Raw genomic sequence first — 17,260 nt, 5'->3', positions numbered from 1 at the left:
CTAATCCGCACTCAGAATATCCCCTGCTCTCTGTAGCTGTTCTCAATCACTTTCTTGTTCATCTTGTGCCTGGAAATGAACTCTGAGGAAGATTTCATTATTATCTTCCAAGAGATTGATGTTAGATTGATCAGCCTGTAGTTCCTCAAATTCTCTTTGCCCTTCTTAAAAGTTAGGACGTTTTCTTTTTTCTAGCCGTCTGAGACTTCACCAATCACTAGTCTTTCAAAACTGTCAAAAAAAGAGTGGTGTCACAGTGATCCTTCAGCACTATCAGTAGTAGCCCATCCAGCCTTAAGGGCTTGTAAATGGCCAGCTCAATGAATATGTGATGCAGTCATTCCCTAATGTGAGTAGTACCTTTCTCCTTCAAGCTTTGCTACTAGCCACAGATCCCTGGAAGACCTGACAGCAGATCTTGTGACTGAAGAGCTTGTGTGTGAGGACTGAGCATTATCCAGTTGACAGCTTTCTTTTCATTTACAGAAAACTGTAACTGCTCTAGTCCATTGTGAGCTAGTTTCCACTTGTTCAAAAGCTTTGTCCATAATTTCTTCTTGGCTGAGTGAGTTGTAGGACATGCCCACAACAATATCTCTTGTTAGCTTCTCCTGACTTATGAGCTCTCATATGTCTTGCCCTCTGTTCCCTGGCAAATATGCATACATTTGTGTTGCTCAGCTGCCTATAGCACAGACTCCATCACTATCTGCCAGTTTTTCCTAAAGAACTTGTATCCAGCCAAGGCAGCTCCAGTTGTGCAACTGTCCCATCACATATCTAATCATGTTTTTACTTCTGAAAGTGCTGAGATTTTTTTTAGAAGTTTTTTCCAGGTTCATCAGCCTGAGAATTTGATACTGGCCATCCCATCTGCCCAGCAGCATGGAGCTATCCTGGTCTTTGTCTGTATCTGCTGGTCCAATCCTGTCTCACCAAAGAGTTTGGGAGGCAGAGAAAAATTGTGGATGTCTAAACAGTGGAAAAAGAAATCAGAATACTGAAAACACCACATTGGTATCAGCAAGGAGGTAAGATCTTGTGATTCTTTTCAGAAGCTTTTTAAGGCGCGCAGCTTCATGCCTAGGTTGTAAGTACTGCAGTGGGCAAGCCTGTACACCTGAGCTACCTTCATAAGAGCATACCAAAGGCTACCAAAAGTAATTAGGGTGGTTACATTCTGGAACAGGTTGCCAAGAGGAATTCCAGAGATACCTCATCCCTGGAGGTGTTCGAGGCCAGGTTGGATGGGGCTTTGTGCTTCTAGAGGAAGGTGCCCCTGCCCAAAGCATGGGGATTGGAACTGGATAGTCTTCAAGGTCCCTTGCACCCCAGACAGTTCTATGTTATGTGACTCTGATTCCTTATGTCTGTCTCAGGAAACCCTGTGGTGACATCGATGGCACTTCTGTAAATGTTTTTCCTCCTTTGCGTTCAGCTGCTTTCTAATTTATTATTGGCAGCATCCTGTGAAAGGAAGTTCTATTGCCTAACTACATGTTTACAGAAAGGATCATCTCCTAAGCCTGCCCGCTCTTTACACCCCTTGATAAATCCAAGATTTGCTGCAGGGAGAGATACTCAATAACCTTCTCTTGTTCACCATTTCCAGAATACTCGTGTTTTTATAGGTTTCTATAATATTGTCCTCCTGGGAAACCACTCCGTGCTTTATTTATTCTTCTTACCCCTCTGTATTTTTTTCTATTCTGCTGTGTGCTTCTAGATCTATTCACGTAGATGTGAAGATCTGTCCGTGTCAATTTACAGAAGGGTTTGAAGTTGTTTTCCATTTTGTTTTCCATTACTTTCCTAGTAATTTGTAAAATGTGATTTGTTTCATTGACAGCAGCTGAGCACTGAGCTACTTTTCATAAAACTTTATGTAGTCCCAAGGTCCATTTCCAAGTAGTAAAAGTCAGTTCAGAGCCAGGTATCGTGTATGTAAAAAGAGAGTTATTTTTCAACACAATTTACTTGAGAATTGGCTAGACTTTCATTTACAATTTCATCTACCATTTTATTGCCCAGTTGCTGTGTACTGTAAGACTCCTGTGCAGCTTCCCCAGTTGTCCATCATCCTTACTATCTTGAATACTTCATATCCTCAAGACACTCTTTTTTCATGAACCCACTCTTTTTCCAGCTTTAAGTCATGCAAAACAGTACCAGCTCTCCCTGCGTGACTCCACTGCCCACCCCGTTCCACTGTCAGAACTATTTATTTCTGCTTTCTGTTTTCTGTTTCTAATCAGTTATTTATTCACGTAACCTTACCTCTTAAACTATTGCAGCATGGTTTCTTCAAGAGATTATGAGAAAAGGCATTGGAAAGCTGTTCTGAGCTGTACACATCGTAGCTGATGCCTTCTGAAGTATCTAATAGATTTATGAGGTTTGATTTCCCCATATAAAACCATGTTGACTCTTCCCCAGACTGACTCAACATGGTTTCTGTTCTGATAAGGAATTTTCTCAACAGAGTCTGTGTCCTTTGAGCATAGAGCATCCCTTTCCAGCTTCCAGGACTCAGCACAGTGTGAGCTGGAGAGTTTACACAGGACCTGTATACTTCCTGAGCCAATCCTATGTTCAGATCACTGTGTGACCAACTGTTCTGTTGTGCTACCAATGGATTTATCCTCCATGAATTTGTCAAATTCCCTACTGAATCTCTTGTCATTCCTCCGATTTCCACAGCGCCTTATGGCAACAAACAGCGCTGCATTTGTATACTACTGAAAAGATGTTCATGTTTATTTGCAGCTTTCACTGAGGTCATTTATTGAATGCTTCCTGTGCCAGATGAGCTCAGTGCAATGTTGGGTAATGTTATTTCAATAGCTTCGAAGGATCTTGCCACCTTGAGTCCAGGAATGAACAGAATGAGAGATCATAGAATCATAGAATCCTTAGAGTTGGAAGGGACCTTTAAAGGTTGTCTAGTCCAACTTCCCTGCAATGAACAGGGACATGCACAGCTAAATCAGGTTGCTCAGATAACCGGAAGGAGACACCTGTGCATGTACATGAGGAAGACATCCAGGTGTGGAATGCTCTTGTCAAGGTGTAAATCTCGTGGTGGGAAATGTCTGCAATGGTAAATGGAAGTTGGCGAAAGTTCAGACACTGGACTCATTATCACTTCTTGATTTTTGGCTCTCTTTTGAGTCTCCTCGAGTATCTTTCCCTAAGATATTACCTGATGCCTTTCTTACCATGGATTGTTTCCACTAAAAGGCTACATCAAGGCTGCACGCCTCTGTTTCCAGCACTGTCCCATCAGTGGGTGATAGAGTACCAGGACAGGCCACCAAAAAAGGCTGTAGGGTCTCCTTCTTGGAGATCTTCAAAACCTGCCTGGACACGATCCTGGATACCCTGCTCTATGTTTGTCCCTGCTGGAGCAGGAGTTGGAGCAGTCCCTTTCTGCTTGAACCATTCTGCAATTTTGTTACCAGAATTTGCACCCTCCTGTCTTCCCACTTGCTCTTGGGCATCCCATGGGGCATGAAACACAGAACATCAGGATCATGCTGTAAAAATGCTTCTTGCACCATCACAGACAGCAGCCTCTCCTGCTAAACAGAATAATGGTGTCCTAAAGCCATAAATATCTTGCCCAAGAGGGAACCCAGACCAGGTGCTGGCTGGTATGTGACCAGTGGGTCACAGCAATGCTGGGCTGGCCTTGGAGCTGGATATCAATATTCAGCCCATTAACACACAGATAGAATGTGTTGTTTCCAGCCACAGAAAGAGCATCTGAATGAAGTCTTAGAGAGAGATAAACAACTGAGCATATGCACTCAGCCTCTGCTTTGACTCAGCCTTTTGAATTAAACATGGCTCACATTGGAATCACTTGTCCTTTTTAATTACTTTCCTCCTGAATATATGAGACAAAAAATGCAAACAAGCTTGGTAGATGGAGGCTGTTAATTTAACTTTCTCAGCATAAGTAATAACTGCTGACCATCAGTACACAGTAAAATGGTGACTGAGATGGTTTTAGCCAAATCTGACTGGTTAGTGAGAAAAATACCCAACCAGCTGTAAGACTGAGGAGAGGTGACTATGGATTGCCTGTACATTTTCTAAGGGGATCACAGCAATGCAGCATGCTATTTTCTAACCTTTTTTTTAACTTTTTTTTTTTTTTTTTTTTTTTTTTTTTAAGCCACCAGCCTGCAAGAGTTACTAGTGCCATCTCGTGGTCCTTGAGCACAAGTGATGGAGCATGGAGCTGCCGTCCCCAGCAGGTGGTAACCCCAAGGCCCGCATCAGGGGACTGGGTGACCCAGCACGGTGCCCCCAGCAGAAAGCAGCAATGCCATGTCTGCTCCCACGAAAAGCATTGGGTGCTTTGAACCGAAAGTCCCTGAGGAGCACATTGTGTGAGTGGTGACAGTTGTTTCAGAGGGCAGTAGACCTCAAGCCTTGCTCCAGCCATCCGCTACCCAACTCTGCAATGCATTTTGGTTTTGTGCTAGGCTCCTGCACAATCAACTTGCTTCATTGCCCTCCCTTCACTCCCAGAACTGGTGAGCCCCGTCACCACATTGCTTGGTGACCTGAATGGCTCTGCCACGGCCTTTGGCTTTGCTGAGGTTGGAGCTGTGCTGGGACCAAGCCGAGCATCCGCTGTGAGCCAGCCCTAGAGCGCAGGGCAGTAAGCCGGCTGCCTGTCACAAATTCCTCTATTACTTGGATGGAAATTTCAACCCTCCTGGTACGGGGATAATCTGCTAAGTATGACCTGAGTCCTGCCAATACAATACTGCCTGTCAGGCCGAGCACCCAGCAGTGCCACCAGCTCCGGCTGGCTCCGTGACAGGGCCTCCAGGAACCCGTGTGCGTTAAGAATGCAATGCATAGCACCAGTTCCATAATTCCTCCTACTTTGGTGAATTAACAGCTGTGCTTTTGTAGCTCGTATGTGCTATTGCATAGATATTTTTTGAACGGAATTGTAATTATGATTTTTTTAATGGTATCCCATCAAAGAGCTATTTATTCCCCCCCTAGTCTGTTGTTGTTATTTTGGCTATGAGAAAGCAAAGCTTTAATTTATTACTCTGCTTCTGGATTTTGACTGGTTGCCAGTGTTGCCGCACTGTGCCACCTAAATCCACAGCAAAGCTGCCTCTGCCCTCTGCATCTCTCCCAGGCACTGGGCTGCTTCCTTCCAGCAGCAGTTGCTCTCATCCATTCAGGCAGTTGCTCTCATCCATTCAGACAGAACCCAATTTGGGGCTGAACCTATGGTGCAATGCTCATGAGGAGCAAGTCCCACTTCTCTGCACATGGTTGCTTGTTGCCTGATAGACACAGTGGCCATAGACACATCTTATCTGGATGCTGATGGATGGTCCAAAGAAAACCTGTCTACACTCAGAAGTGACAGCTAGCTTGCAGCCTGACATGAATGAATAGCAAGATTGAACAGATTTTTTGCCCCAGGCTTCCTCTGCTGATGTGTTAAGTTTGGCAGCATAGTGTGGAGAAGTGGCAGAATCTTATTGGAGTTGTGCACAAAAAAGACCGGGGAAAAAAAGAAAAAAAAAAAAGAAGAAGAGATGTGTGAATTCATGTTGATTATTTTGAAGCCATAAACAAGTGGCATCAGAAAAGAATCTGACAACCATATGGACTTTCAAAAGTGTGAAATCTTCTGAAAATGATATGCGATGATGTAAAGACTTGAATGAATAAAAAGAAGGCTTGAGACATGCATGGATGGAAAGTACAGACAGGGTACTGGAATCTGCAATATAGGAGCTAAGATTCTGGGTAAGATTCTGAAAAGAATGCTATAGAAAAATCAGCATGTAAAGCAAAGTATATTAGAAGTTGTCACATAAAAGAATTCTCCAAAAGTGATAGGAATAACAGTCAGCCCTGCTTCTTATTTCTGGTTTCCAGAACTCTTCAGGGAATTGCAGTCTCAGGGATTGAGCACCAGCTTTTCCATGAGACAGCCATCATTTTCCTCAAAGGCTCCAGTGAAGATGCCACATGCAATCTGAATTTCATGCAGGGCAAACACACAAGTAGAAGAGAGAGACTCCCAGCTGAAGGGAGTCACACTATTTCCACTGAGTTTAGTACCTCATATGGCAGTGACAGGTTTGGCCCCTAGTGTTCACTAAGGGGATAGTGCCTATCCCAGAGCTTTGGAGGTGCTGGCATTGCCCCTGAGAGGCAAGGATGGCAAGAAAACTGAAGTGCACGTGTTGTGACTTTGGTGTAGTGCATCTCCATACACTCTGTGTGTGTATGTAGCAGGGACATCTCCATGACACAGGGCCTGACAGCTGAAGGTGCATGATACAAAGTCACCTGCGTGCCAAATCCAGCCACAGAAGGTTTCTGACTCATAAGGTATATCAAAAGTCCAAAAATCGAGTGCCCGTGGGCACTAGAGAGAAGCAAGAAAAGGGTGCTGATGTGCTCCAATGTCTACACTGAGCTTTGAGCGTCATGCACCTGAGTCTGGTTAGGAGCGGAGAAGGAAAGCAGAACGATGAAGAGGAGGGGTGATGAGTGTTGAAGAGCTATTTGCAGGGGCATCTCATCACATCCAGACCAGAGCCACCACACTGTGTGAGTTCTTACCTGCTAGGGAAAGAGAAACTTGAGGAGGCTGGGTTCTGTCTCAGGGTCTAAGCTTAAATGCTAGCATCCTGAAAGTCTGATGCCTTTCCCCTTCAAGTTATCACAGCACACAATACTGAAGGACAAAAAATAAATTACAGCAAAATCTGTTCCAGTTTGATTTATAAATGGCTCTGATTTGTCTTTGATTTCAGCTTCTCATTTGGCAGCTGTCCAGGCCTAAATACAGCAGAGAGAAAGAGAAGTGAAAAGCCGAAAGTAGAGAACAAACTGACTGTGCCATACTAAAGAAGCTGAATGCTCAGGGAAGAAATGATCTATCATAAGAAAACAGATCAGAGCAAATAAAAGGTGTTCATGCATCAGTAGAAATATATGATGAAATGAAATGTATGACGTATGTGAAATGAATCTACTGGCATTGTTTGAATATTGATTCTGACACATCAGCAGAACTTTGGCTGTGAGGACAGCGTGGTTTGGGAAGAGAAAGATGATGCTTTTTCTCCTATCCTAGAATGCATATGACTGCGGCTCACTGAAATGCAGTGGGCTAGGTCCAAAGAAATGCAAAAATGATCAGTGCAGGAGATTCCAGAATGAATTAAAAGATCCTAGCTTTTCTCTTGAGAGAGCATTTGTGGTGCTTTGAAAACCTGTAACGTGTTTTTGTTTAGTTCAGCAAAGGTGTGTGGGAGTTAGTAATGATCTTCTGCCATCAAACTGGCAATGGCTTTGTAATTGAATGGAAATGCTGCTACTACAGCCCCTTCTTGTTGGCATCCTTCTGGAAAGGGAGCACCAGGCAGAAGTAGCTGTTCCTACCTCTGCCAGTAACAGACATTCCTTGAGCTGCAGAGAAAGCTAATGATCCATCTGCAACATGGTGCATAGGCAGGCACTCATGTGAGGAGTTCCCAGATCCAGCTCCCTAACCTAACAAATTTCTGAAGTGATTGGTTCAGTACTACAGCCAGAGCAGTGTGGAAAGGGCTTGTGCACCCAGCAGCTCCTCTCAGCTCCAATCATTGATGGATATCCTGCCTCCCTACAGGCTTTATGGGTCTTCCACAAAGTGGAACGTTTCAGCAGGAGGACTCCCTTGAGCAGCTCAAGGGAGGACACAAGGGAGGGAAACAGGAGCTCCTACAGGACACCTACAGCTAGATCACATTGCTGAGAGCCTGGTCCAAACTTCCCTTCCATTACACCATTGCAACACCCAGCAGTCTTTTGTTGCTTGTTGGCATCAGCACAGTCACCAGTGAATATAATCTCCCACACTGCACCGGTCTCCTTCCATCCCTGATGTTGAAGGTGGAATTTGAAGTTAGTCCCAGGAGGGATCAGCAAGAAACCCAGGCTATTTTTAACCCAGGTCATTCTATAATTTTATGATTCTATGAAACTGACACCAATGGGATTGTGATGGAATTCTTAGGGGGACAAAAGGCTCCTTTGCTATTTAAAAATGAAACTCTTGAGAACAGTTTTAAATGCCATAATCTGTATTTTCAGACTGTGGAGTGACAGCCCAAAGAAAAGCATATCAATACCTTCCTTATTTCTTTATTTAATGAGGAATGGGGTTTAGCTGAGGAATTTAAATGATTGACTGATAGGTATTTAGAATTCTTGAGGGTCATAAAGATCAAGGTAAATGGATCAATCCAAAATAATTAATTTTGACACTGTGACAACTGCTTGCTCTGTTTTTCCCTTATATTTGGATTTTTTTTCCCTTCTTGAAGCACAAAGTAAAGAAGAATCTTATTTTACAAGGAACTGCAATTTTAAATGTCCCTGTATTTGACAAGTGTGCTTCCAGACAGATGTAGCTGTCGTACCTCTAAAAGAAGAAAAAAAACACTGAAAAACAGCCATTTCTTAATTTCATGATTCATTCATCAGCTGGTCCTTTGACACTTTCCCTTAATTAATAGAGTTGTTAACAGGAAAAGCAACAAGAGATACAAATTAAGCAAGAAGAAAAAAATCCATTGAGAAATAAATGTTTGATATTTAATTACAACAGTCGTGCGGTGAGCATATGTGCTATGCCACATCTCAAGCAAAATCAGCACATCATTGTATCCTTGAAGAAGTGACCTTCAAAAGAGCAATTAGCTTTCTAGCACTTTTCCTTTTCTTTTACTGATGAAGTTTCTGGTGAAGCAAGATAGTTTAGTGGTTGAATGTCATCATCTTCCGGAACAAACGTCTGGCAGGGGCTGGGAATATAACAGTGCTAAGGGTCCTATTGTGGAAGGCATCTCAGGACAAAAGTGCATGGAGAACAACTCCAGATGTGGGGATTAACCTGTAACACCAGCAGACATTCTGTAGTTAATGGCACATACCATTTGCATGGCTTCACACAGGTCTTTCTACCCCAGAGAAAAACCAGGAGTAACAACACTGAGCCTAGGCCAAATGTCAAGCTGCATACAACAGAGAAACCTAAACAAAACAATAGTGTCTTTGTGGGTGCAAACCCCATCAGACTTTGATTTAAAGGAGGAGAAAATACATATTTTTCTCTAAGAAATAGGCCTGCATTACAGAGCCTTGGCATCTCAGCTTGCAGCCAGCTCTCTACTCTGCAAGACTCCAGTTACATCACAGTGAGCCCATGGCTGGATAAGAAACAGGCTGCACCTTGACACAGGAGAGGGCAGCTTTCCAAAATTATTGCCAAACTTGGTATTATTTTGAGTCTCCTGACCTCCAAGATCTGCTATGGCTCAGGGAAGAATGCTTCAGGGTTAAGGGGAAATATCTGAAAAAGAAAGAAAAGAAGACAAGAAATTTCATGCTGGAACCTAGCACTTGTTCATATGAGTACATGCTCACCTACTTCTCCAGCTTGATCTGGTTTCCAGATCTCCTATTTGGAGCCATCTGTACAAAGATGAACCACAGGCAATGAATCGGAGGCACCACAGTCACTACCAAAGAAAGCCCACCAAGCTCTTTGGTGAGTTTGCTTAATTGTTAGTTGCTTCAGGATCAGCAAAGTTCCTTTCAAGATCCCTTTACTGGGAGGTTTTTCTCCCTGGCTTTTACTCTGCTGTCTCTTCTTTTTTTCCTTCTGCAGGAACATCTGCAGCAATACAGAAAACAATTCAGTTTCAAAGTCATTTCCCAGCACCCAGAGATGATCCTATCATCCTGCCTCAGTGTGACCCAGAAGTCCCATCACAAATGAGGCACTATTACAGAGGCAGCAGTCCAGGGGGACTGAGAGTTTGTGAATAGCCTGGAGACAAGCCGCTTTGCCTCTTGCAAGCATTAACATTCATCATTAAAATCGTGCAAGGCATATCTTGGCTCTGTAACAAGCTTTTTCTGCTGCTTGTTTGCTCAGCTTTCTCTGTTGTCTCAGCAGATAGTGGGCAAACCTTGGCAGAGATTGCAGCATTGCTTTCCAGTGCCGGTGGGTAGGATGATGCTGTGCAGATCAATGCTTATTCCCGTGGGACTGAGATCCATGTAACATCTTCAGCCCTAACTCTTCGGTGAGAAATATTGCTCCTATGGTTAAGATCCTGGTGCCAGAGATCAAATACTGCCCAAAGCCTCAGCTTGTGATAGGTTAGGAGGGGAGAAGGCTGGACAACTCCCAGCAAAGTTGGGTCATCACAGAAAGGCAGGGGGGAGAAACTGATGGCATAGGGCCAGCCTCTGGCAGCAGACTCAGGTGGATAATTTCTTCAGCTTTTTCCTGAGGACTAAAGAAATTTGCTGTGCCTACTAGTGAGAAAAACCCAGAGCTTATTCTTAACAGCTAACTCTCTCCCAAACGCAGCTGAGGGGTATGGGAGCTGTCCTTCCAAGACAAATGGTGCCTTCAGATGCTCCATTGGGAAAGAAAGGACAAAGTGGTCTCAACAGCTGTACTGACTTGTTAAGGAACTGCATGCCAGGCCCAGGTTTCTGTTGGTACAAACCTGCTCAGGCCTATGAAGGATATGTGCTAGGGCAGTTTCCTTGCTGGAAAAAAATAGATGTATAAAAATGCATGCTATAAATGCATACATTCTTTATAGAAAACTGTCAGCAGGGAAACAATGTTGTATAAGCAGGGAGAATTTGCTCTTGCAGAAGGCAATGGTCCATTTCTCAGCCAAATCAGCCACATTGCGTTAAACTGGATACCAAGAGGAAGAGCAACCCACCCACATTGCTGTAAATCAATGCTTCATTGCCCTTTTTTGCACTGACTTTGATCGTCCTCAGTTACCAAAGAGGTATTTTCATTTGAAGGAGGATGCCAATGCCATCGTGAGTGTACTTACTGATCCACTTCTGGCTCTCCTGCTTTACCCTTGTGCTTATCCCCTCAGCTGACCTTGCTTCTTCTGCAGCACGACTGTTCATCCCTGTTCAGGGCTGTCCCTTCAGCTGTTCAGCTGTCCCAAGGACAGTCTCAGAAAGCTGAATACTGCAAGTCTATAGGGGCAGCAAGCCAGAGGCTTTGCCTGCCATCAGCTCATAGTGCTGCAGGACACTTTGGGCTGATCCCAAGGGGAGAGCAGGATCTGGCACCAGGGAGGCTGTCACAGGCTTTCAGATTGCACCAGGACACCAGGGAAGTATCAGCCAGAGTGTTTTGCTCTTGTCCTGGTGCTTCTCAGAATGTTCTTTTGCATCTCCTCACATACCTCGAGCAGAAACTTCCTCATCCTCCTCAGGGCACTCTTGCTACAGTGACTCAAGGATTTTGCAGATGCCAGTGGAAGTGTCTTCCCTTGCCCACCTTTCTCCCCGTGCAGTGTGCTCCTTTTGCTTTACAGGCTGCCGTGGGGCTGCCTGGGGAAGGCCATCAGCGCTGTGCTGTGCTCTCCATGTGGAAAGTGGCATTCAGCTGCTCACTCCAGGGACTGCAAGGAAATACTGAAGTCACAGTAGACAGCATGTAATGACAGCTCCTGCCATCCCTGGCCTCCATCAGAAATGGTGCTTGCACATGGGAAAGAAAAAGGGAGACATCTTAAATCCATAATCACATTCCTTTACTGTTGAAAAAGAAGAAAGTATTCTTCTTTTTGGATTTCTATGCTTTTTGGGCTCTGCCTTGTAGCAATGCCAGAATGACAAGGGCTAGGTATAAAATAGAAACCTAGTTAGAAAGCCATTCTGAAAAGACCCTCCAGTTCATGCTTTCCCCTCTCGCTGCCCCTCCAGCTTCACGCAGCAGCCTCTAGGCTCTGTGCTTAAAGCCGTATCTGCCTGTAACTCACTCCCAGGGCCGGTGCTAGACCTCCCTCTGAGAAGCACATGCACCAGCAGATAATCCAGATCAATTTACCTCTGTGTACCTGGCAGAACGCTACTGTGCAGTGACCAAATATCAGAAGAGTTAGTGGTTAATTAGGATCAGGTTAATCCCTGCTGACTGCCTGTTCCTGTGCAAAAAGGGCACTAGAGGTTAGAAAGTTTTAAGTGCCTTAAATGTCTACTTGCATAATGTGAAAACCAAGTGAAGATCCAGACTTTGTGCTCAGAAGTGTTGATGCAAAATTATTTACCCCAAGAAGCATTTAAACATGCATTCTATCAAAGCTAGAAAATCCAGTTGAAAATTTCTCAGAGGAAATGTAGCAGATGTTTGGTCACAGAATAATCACCCAGGAACACAAAGGAGGCATCTACAGGAAAAAAAAAAAGCCTTAAAGACTCTGAACATTCCTTTCATCTTCAGCTTATGAAGTATAAGTTGTGTAACTGCAATAAGACTTTTCTGGGATGCAACTGTACCCTGTTTTCCATTTCATCTGTTCCTGTTTATCATAAAAATACAACAGCTAAGAATTAGATAGCTTTGCATTTACACCCAGTCTATGATACTCCCATGGAGCCTCGCTTTACAGAACAGACACATTTTCTTGCTAATATAAAATTATTTAATAGATTCCTGGCAACAAAATATAGATTCCAATTTGTTTCAGTGCTTAACTATTTCTAAGCATGTAATTTTTTAATGTCATATCAAAACATGGAGATCCTTTGTGATTTCTTCTTTTTTAATGTAGCAGATACTTTAACTGAGAAAGGATCTTAGAGCAGAGAATTGGACAGCTATTTGAATGCAAATAGTAGTAGAATGGTTTTTAGAAATAGGACATACTAGTAAAGGATCTACAGGCCTATGAGAAAATGGCAAATTTATTTCTTTCTCCATATACACTGATAGATTTTTGGCCACTTCTTCCTTTTCTTTTTTTTTTTTTTTTTTTTTTTTGCTATTAATACATTTACGTAAGGGGCATTTATGTAATAACAGGACATTAGCTCCTTTTGAGGTCATCTGTTCTTGTGACTTATTCCCCATTTACAGTCATAAACTTCTCTCGTGATATCACCTTGGCCACTGGGGCAATGTCTATGATGTCACCAAAATGGATTATGGTGTCAGGTCAGGTGTAAACTGCAAGAGCAGATCAGCTCCCAAAGAATAAAAGTTTTGTTTTGCCCTGCAAAAGGGAAGCACCCACTGCCCACCCTTCCTCCTCCACCTGTCATGGCTGAGCAGGACCATCACAGTTTTCCTAGATGGAGCTGGCTGGTATTGAAAGGACTCTTTGCTGCTGCCACAAAAAGCCAGTGAGGTTCTACCAGTGGAGCAGGGCTGCATTGGGCCCTTGATGTTTGGGGCATGCACCCACACTGCTGCTCTTCACTGCTGCTGTGGCCACATCAGAATGGCAGGAATGCAGATGTCTACTTAGGAAAGAGAGGGGACCAAGAAGGTCTGGAGAAATACTGGTTGTACAAGGTCATCATCTGTGAACTGGATCAGAAGCGTGGGTGAAGAAACACTGAACACTAGGAGCAGGGTATGTCTGCTCTGACTGGGTTTGGCAAAGCATCATTCAGCCTGGATACACCTGGATGGTTCAGGCCACATGAGAAGCAAAACCACTGGTGATGAACTGGTTGGTGCAGAAATGCCCTGAAAATAGTATTTTTCCACTGTGGAGATTTCCATTTGATATCATCTGTCTCTTGCCCACTCGGTCAAATCCCTCTTTCTGGGCTTCTTATAAGAAGTCAGCTCTGCAATTGGATAAACATCTTTGTGCTATCATCTTCTGTTTTGTTCCCTATAATCCCAGCAAGATCAGTAGCAGAAACAGCATTGGCAACGTGCTCACATGAAGACCACTTCCAGTGTCATTTCCTTGGCATCATTCATTTGGAATTGTAGGAGACTGTAATAGTCAGTTAGATAAGCATTTGGGGGGGGAGTGGGGGAGGTATCTGAATTCAAATCAGCTTTTACCACACTTTCTATTCCTTGTCAACAGCAAATATATTTAAGTTGTCAACTCAGATAGCCAGCTGGAAGAAAAATGTGCCACCATGTTGCTCCCCAGCTTTGCTTATGGTTCACTGGCTTGTCTTATCTGAGTGTGAATTTCTACCAGCCCCTGGTGCTGGGACTACTCCCTCCCACATACAGTCTAAGTATACAGATACCAAAAGGGCAACAGTTCATGGCAGAGGTGACATTTCACAGGGTGGCAAGTAAACTCTTTACATGCTGACGCAGCACCTCTGAGCTCCTGCAGACAGCAAAGGGATTGATCTCTGACCACAACCATCACGGGTCAGCTGGCCACAGAGAAAGGGTCATAAGACTCTTATCACAGCCAGAGGGTTGTGGATGATGTCTCTCTGTCTAGGTAGGACACCAGTCATGAGTGATGTCCTCCAGGGGTCCACCTTGGGACTGGTTTTCTTCAGTGTCTTTATCAATGTCATAGACAGTGGGATCAAACATACCCTCAGCAAGTTTGTGGATGACGTCAAGCTGAGCGGTGCAGTTGACACAGTAGAAAGAAGGGATGCCATCCAAAGGGATCTGGACACTCTCAGAAAGTGGGTGCACATTAACATAATGAGATTCAGCAAGGCCAAGTGCAAGGTGTTGCACTCGAGTCAGGGCAATCCCAGATACATGTATGGACTGTGAGATGAACTCACTGAGAGTAGCCCTGCTGAAAAGCATTTGTAGGTCCTAGTGGATGAAAAACTGGACATAAGCCACCAGTGTCCACTTGCAGCCTGGAAGGCCAACAGTATCCTGGGCTGCATCAGAAGAGAGGTGGCAGCAGGGAGAGGGGGGGGATTGTCCCCATCTGCTCTGTTCTCTTGAGGCCCCACCTGAAGTACTGCAACCAGTCTTGGGGCCCCAGTGCAAGAAAAAGATGTTAGATCAGGTCGAGAGGAGGGCCACCAGATCAGAGGGCTGGAGCACCTCATCTTTGAAGAAAGGCTGAGGAAGTTGGGCTTGTCAGCCTAGAGAAATGAAGACTGGAGAGATCTCATTGTGACCTTCCAGTACTTAAAAAGAAGCTTATAAACAGGAGAGAAAAAGGATTTTTACATGGATAAGTAGTGACAGGACAAGGGTGAATTCTTTTAGACTAAAACAGGAGAGACACAGGTTAGACGTTAAGAGGAAATTCTTTACTCAGGGAGTGGTGAGGCCTTGGCACAGCCGCCTAGGGAAGCTGTGAGTGCTCCATCCCTGGAGACACTCTAGGTCAGGTAGGATGGGGCCCTGGGCAGCCTGAGCAGCTGGATGGCACTGCCCAGGGCAGGGGGTTGGAACTGGATGGTCTCGAGTCTTCCAACTCAAGTTATTCTTTGATTGTACTGTGTTTAGAGTCTACATGGAACAGGCTCTACTGCTAAGATCTTCATGCAGAAAATGTATATAAAGCAGGATGCTGAACTACTGAGATCATCTCTTTGAAGCTCATGCATTTATTTTCCCAAATAGAGCTTCTAGCACCAATTTTCCAATGCTAGCCCATCAGCCCTCACACCTCACAGGGCACCCATGAGCTCTTCGGTTTCTCACAGGGAAGAAAGCTCCAAACCTCAACACTGTGCTATAAAATTGACGAGGTATTCTATAAGCAGCTGGCACAAGCTGCACAGTCGCCTGCCCTTGTCCTCATGGGGGACTTTAACTTCCCTGACGTATGCTGGGAGTACAGCACAGCACAGAGGAAGCAGTCTAGGAGGTTTCTGGAATGCGTAGAGGACAACTTCCTGATACAGCTGGTCGGAGAGCCCACGAGAGGAACTGCCCCACTAGACCTGCTGTTCACAAACAGGGAAGGTTTGGTGGGAGATGTGGAGGTTGGAGGCTGTCTTGGACAGAGTGATCATGAAATGATAGACTTCGTGATTCACGGTGGAGCCTGGAGGGGGAATAGTAATACTGCTACCTTGGACTTCAGGAGGGCGGACTTTGAATTGTTCAGGGGACTAATAGGGGGAGTCCCCTGGCATTCAGTCCTAGCAAGCAAAGGGGTCCAAGAGAGCTGGTTGCTCTTCAAAAAGGAAGTCTTAAGGGCGCAGGAGCAGGCAGTCCCCCTGAGCTGCAAAATGAGCCGGCGGGGAAGAAGACCGGCGTGGATGAATAGGGAGCTATTCCTGAGGCTCCGGGAGAAAAAGAGAATCTACCGCCTGTGGAAAGAGGGACAGGCCACTCAAAATGAATACAGGGAAGTTGTTAGGATGTGTAGAGGTGAAATCAGAAAGGCAAAAGCCCAGCTTGAATTTAACCTAGCTGCTGGTGTGAAAAGGAATAAGAAACTCTTTTATAAATACATTAACAGTAAGAGGAGGACAAAGGAGAATATCCACTCTTTGCTGGATGAGGCTGGGAATGTGACCACTGAGGATAAGGAAAAGGCGGAGGTTCTGAATGCCTTCTTCACGTCTGTCTTTAAAAGTCAGACCAGTTATCCTCAGGATACCCCTCTCTCTGACCTGGTAATCTCGGCCGGGGAGCACACTAACCCCCCTGCGATTCTGAAAGAAACAGTCAGAGACCTACTGCTCCAGCTGGACTGTCACAAGTCGATGGGGCCAGATGAGATCCACCAAAGAGTGCTGAGAGAACTGGCGGAGGTGATAGCCGAGCCGCTTTCCATCATCTGTCAGCGCTCCTTGTTGACTGGTGAGGTCCCAGATGACTGGAGGCTTGCCAATGTGACTCCCATTTATAAGAAAGGTCGTAAGGAGGATCCGGGGAACTACAGGCCTGTCAGCCTGACCTCGGTGCCAGGGAAGGTTATGGAGCAGATCGTCTTGAGGGAGATCATGCGGCATGTGCAGGGTGACCGGGGGATCAGGCCTAGCCAGCATGGGTTCATGAAGGGCAGGTCCTGTTTGACCAACCTGATCTCCTTCTATGATCTAGTGACCCATCTGGTGGATGAGGGAAAGGCTGTTGATGTGGTCTACCTAGACTTCAGCAAAGCCTTTGACACTGTCTCCCACAGCATTCTCCTGCAGAAGCTGGCAGTCAGAGGCTTGGATGGGTACACTCTTGGCTGGGTAAGGAGCTGGCTGGAGGGCCGGGCGCAGAGAGTGGTGGTGAATGGAGTCAAATCCAGCTGGCGACCGGTCGTGAGTGGTGTTCCGCAGGGGTCGGTGCTGGGGCCTGTCCTCTTCAATATCTTTATAGATGACCTCGATGAGGGCATCGAGTGCACCCTCAGTAAATTCGCAGATGACACCAAATTGGCTGGAAGCGTGGATCTGCCTGGGGGTAGCGACGCCCTACAGAGGGATCTGGACAGGCTGGAGAGCTGGGCTGGAGCCAATGGGATGAGTT

The sequence above is a fragment of the Tetrao urogallus genome (assembly GCF_951394365.1).
Source record: "Tetrao urogallus genome assembly, chromosome: 1".
Taxonomy (NCBI): Eukaryota; Metazoa; Chordata; class Aves; order Galliformes; family Phasianidae; genus Tetrao; species Tetrao urogallus.
Note: the sequence above shows the minus strand (reverse complement) of the source record.